Here is a 4,742-nt window from a genome sequence, read left to right as displayed (position 1 = left end):
CAAATTCCTAAGGGAGTAGTATATGCTGAAGACCCTAGGATGTATATACATTGTCATTGATGAGAATGGGTATGGGATAGACTAGCCTAGTCTATGCTCTTAGCTCCTTTCCTTAGATCACCAGGTGTTCTAACCACACCCTAGGGTCTCTAGGACTTCCCTTGCTTATGGAATCCCCTGACCTTGCCCAATCCACCCACCAACAACTTGAATTACTTCTCCTAAGGTCTCACCTACTCATCAGATTCAAAGAACCCTTACTTAGGCTAATAAGGGTTTGGCTTGTCCCACACCTTCTTAGGTCCTAGTAACAATAGGATAGGTCTCAGACATGTTTTTCCATCCATTCATGTTCCCCCAAGAGGTTTTAACCTTCCAACCCCTTACCAATTTCACTATTTTGCCTTTTTTCCTACAAAATAGGGCTACAAGGAATGTGCCCAATTAAGCCTCCAATGCGAACTTTTAGGGCTTCCTCTTGCAGACGATGCATATGCTTGTGAAACTTCCCAAAATAACTACTAATAATTTGGAAAGGCCTCAAATATTTTTCTTTTTTTGGGCCTCCAAGTGTCCGTACACTGCCCTAGGTGAATTTTGGGGTTTTTAAGGGTTTTAAAGAGGGTTTTTAGGCCTGCCAGGGTCACAGTGTTGGTTTGATGTTTTTACCACCTTATCTAGATTGGTGGAAGCTCCTCCTTCTCACCAATGGTGCTCCACACACCCCTCTACAACTCTTCCAAAGGGTACATCCTCCTCTGACCTTCCTTGCTCTCACGGACCTCTGCAACTTTAACCCTTCCTAGCCGAGCACTGTCTAGTCTTGCCTAGGAGTGGGTCTTTGGATGGCTTCCCTGCATCTTCAAGGGCCCTAATCAATTTGAAGTAATGTAAAAGGTCTGTACTCCTATTCCCCATGGTTTCATGGTGATTCCACAATGGGGAAAGGAGTTGTCAACCCATTGACACAAACCAATCCAAAACTGGATAGTAAGGAGAAAGTTTATAAAGTATTTACAAACACACAACACCTGCAAAACAAAACCTAATATAAATGCTCAAAATGAAGGAATATACACCATATAAGACTCTCAACATAGTTTTGTTTGAAGATCAATCCATTATCAATCCTTCATTGCTCCATTAGTGCCGACTGGCAACAAAATTACAGTCACCGTCAAGTCACTTTCCTTGGGCCATACAAAAACTAACATTCCACCCATCATCTTAGGGTTTGCAACTACATATAGTACCCTTTCCTCAGTCTATGTGCCAAAGTTAGGGTTCTCCATGCTAAACTAAGGTTTTTGAACCTTTAGGTGGAAAAGTTACTTGACAACTTTGAAAAGTTGTCATGCAACTTTTGCAACTTTTGAGCAACTTTCTCAATGTTGCTTTTCTTGACTCCTAGGCCCACATTGGGCTATCCTATGGACACCACCATGCTAAAAAAGACCCAAACACATCAAAGGTGTTGGGAGCATTTAAAACTGAGTCAAGTTTATAGGCCCATTTCAAAATTTTGCCCTGCATTTCCAAATGATTAAAATAAGTCAGTTTGAATGGCCTAGTTAGCAAGGAGGTAAAATGGAGTCGGTTGATTTTCAGAGGGTAAGGCTCGGGATTCATGTCCCACATCTTTCATTTGGCTTATTCAGTGATGTGCAACTTTCAGAATTCAATTTGGATAAGTTTACTAGGTACCCATTTCGAGGGGTGAGCTGAAAGTGCATTCTAGGCACAAGTGCAAATTTTATTAAGTTGCCTACTTTGGGTGTTTATATCTTTTGCCCTGTTGATCATCATGGAGAAATTCAAAATGGATTCAATTTTATGCATAAAATTGAGTTACCCTGCAAAATTTCAAGTCTTGACGAATCCGTTTGCTCCGTTTTCATAGCCAAATCCGTTTGTAGTTTGTGATGTTTGCACAAGTGTAAAAATGTCCTGGTGAGCATCATGTCAGAATGTTTGTCCCGGGCTAATGTTGGTATAAATGGTGAGCTACATTTCAAATTTCAAGCTTTTATCAATCCGTTTGATCGGTTTTCAAAAGGACTCATTTTGCCGTCAAATTCAATTATCCGCACTTCCAGTGTTATATCAGTTAATGTAGCCATTTTGGTGAGCGCACCGTTTGCATCCTGTCAGTCGGGTGATCGAACTAAGAATTCAAAGATTTAATATGTACTTAAAGGTACCTATGTTCCGAATTTGAGAGCTTACGGAGGTCGTTTGGTATTTTTAAGAAAGGCGTCATGTGTTGCCAGAACATTGACTTCATCAGGTCCGCAGTGTCGACAAAGCCAGTTGGCCGTTTTCGGAAATTAATATCTCTTCACTCGGGACTCATCTTGAGAAACCGTTTGGTAGATGTCATCCTTGTATATCAAAGTACACGCTTGTCAGATGGCGAGCTCCAGAAAGGTGTTTTGACAGGTTTGAAAATTACGTCTTCGCGATTAAATGCGAAAATTGTGGCGTAATTGCCTGAAGGATGTAAAATGCAATTTTATGATCCAAAAGTGGTGCCGATCGATTCCAGAGGTTTGTTTGAGGTTCCTAAGATATTCCAGAGGCCAGTAGCTTGAAAACAAAAATTTTTTTTAGTCAGACCCACTCTGGGGCCCGACTTGACTTGTTGCTCCAGGCATCTTTTCAGGGAAAGTTTTAATTGTTATTTTAAAATCATATGTTATATGATTCAAGGTTTAAAGTGAAAACCAGATAGGAGGAGATTATGGACCCTAGCTTCTCACTAGACCATGAGTGGTGGTTCTTAGTCTTATTGTTTGGTAGCATGGTATGGAAAGAAGAATTTCAACTTTCATGGTGGTGTATGATATTAGCATTGCGGATTGGCATGGTTCTTAACTTTTCCAATTAGAGTCATTCAAGCAACTACAAATCAGCAACCTAAGTGAATCATTTATGATTTAAGAGTGAAGCCCAGTCATCTTGCTGAATATTGGGAACAACCTCCAAAGACCTCTCTCACGTGGTGTTTGAAGGAACCTGCAGAAGCCATTGCTGGACGTGGAGAGTGTGAGAGCAAAAGAAAATTAGCAGCAAATGCCATTTTGTTTTCTCTATTGTGTGCGTGGCATTGGAGGTACCAAGTGCATTGAAACTCCCTTTGATAGCAGCTACAGCAGCAATAAACTTTCAGACAAATGCATTTGGCAGGTGTAAAGTGCAAATCCTATCCTTCAAAATCCTATCCTATCACGTGGGCATTAAATTTGGAGAGGCTCTTCCTTTTACCAGCAGGAGCAACGTTGGAGTTTATTGGCTGCAAAGGACTCCATTAAGTCTCATGTGGCATGGTAAATTGGGCTTTCAAATTTCAAGCAAAGCATTTCCTCCCCATGACATGGAAAAGGGCATATAAAACTTTCAGCCAAATGCATTTACCAGCAGCAAAAACTTGAAGAAAATGCACTTGGCTGTTGTAAAGCCCACTCCCCACCATTCTTTGCTAGCATCCTCTCTGTGGCGGTGCAAAGAGGCGTCATAAACTTCCAAGCAATGCAAACGAATCTGGAAAACGCCATTAAAAATGCAAGAAAACCTTCAAAATGCAGTCCCAGGCATAAGATAATTATCCCACATTGGCTGTGCACTGGGAGTTTTTAGTATTTATATGCAAAAACGCACAGTAATATAATGTCTAAGCCTTAAAGGCTTTTGACACAAGGTGCCCATGGGCGCCCAAGGCGGGCCCACGTGCGAGCACGCTTCCTGAGGCGAAGGAAGAATTGACTGGACGAAGACAAAGTGGACCCCACGCAGGCACGCTTCTCGAGGCAAAAAGGCAAAATTTTGCAGACGAAGGCCGAGTTAACGAGTGAGCAGGTTCGAGATGGATCGACAGTGCGCGCTATTTCGCAAAGGGAAGATGCACGCGAGTTAAGGCTGCGAAATAGCGAAAGTGAACGAGATCCATCCACGTGGCACGTAGGTGGCGGGTACAGTCGGCAGTCCAGCAAGCGGGTCCCGGTGAGGTGGCGATGACGTGGCATACAAGCAAGCGGCCAAGTGGCAGTGACGAAGCAGATGACGTGGCGATGATGAGGTGTCATCCCAGGTGGCATCCGATCAACCCCATCAGCCAATCAGAGGCCGCCACGTGGCAAGGCGTCAGAGCACAAATGGAGGCAAAAATCAAATTTTAAATGAATAAATGATATAGTTTAGACTATATTGAAATTCGAAATATTTAAATGATGGATCCATGATGAGAATTAATTCGCCCAGGGTCCAATTTTTGGCCAAAGTATAAAGTATTATATATCGCCGAAAAGCTCTCGGAGCGAGGAATCTGATTATGAAGTTAATTTGGACAAATGTGAAGTATTTTAGAAGCAGTTTTCACGGGAACGAAATTCAGTTAGAGAAGGGACACTTGGCAATTCAGTTACAGATTTGATTTGGTTCCCTCTCTCTTTTTATTCCCCATTCTTCTCAGTTGTAAGGGTTCCAGAATTTTGTGAGAATGGCTCCAGTTTTCATGGCTTCCAATTTTGAGTATTCTTGAAGATTGTATAGGGCAGGGCTTTTCCTTTAGTAATGGAGTTCAATTCTTCGTATAGGTGTTCTTAGTTGTAGGTTCTCGTGTATGTAAGGCATACATAAATTCACACAGAATTGTCTCTAGATTTGTATTTCCATTTTATCAAATCAGATCCTCAAGGAGGATGAAATTTGTTATCTCAAGGAGATAGTTATGATTGTTTGCAGGG

The 4,742-nt window shown here is 41.8% G+C and overlaps 1 long non-coding RNA gene across 1 annotated transcript; it reads left to right on the top strand.

The window, feature by feature from the left end:
- Positions 1-3,869: 3,869 nt before the first annotated feature.
- LOC131876575 (uncharacterized) lies at positions 3,870-4,269 on the top strand. The gene is made up of 2 exons (XR_009372808.1): positions 3,870-3,961; positions 4,005-4,269. It is a non-coding gene; the product is annotated as an uncharacterized LOC131876575 (long non-coding RNA).
- The last annotated feature ends 473 nt before the right edge of the window (positions 4,270-4,742 follow it).

The sequence above is a fragment of the Cryptomeria japonica genome, chromosome 1, assembly GCF_030272615.1.
Source record: "Cryptomeria japonica chromosome 1, Sugi_1.0, whole genome shotgun sequence".
In the NCBI taxonomy this organism is placed as follows: domain Eukaryota; kingdom Viridiplantae; phylum Streptophyta; class Pinopsida; order Cupressales; family Cupressaceae; genus Cryptomeria; species Cryptomeria japonica.
The sequence above is the reverse complement of the archived record's forward strand: the minus strand, read 5'-3'. Positions and strand labels throughout refer to the sequence as shown.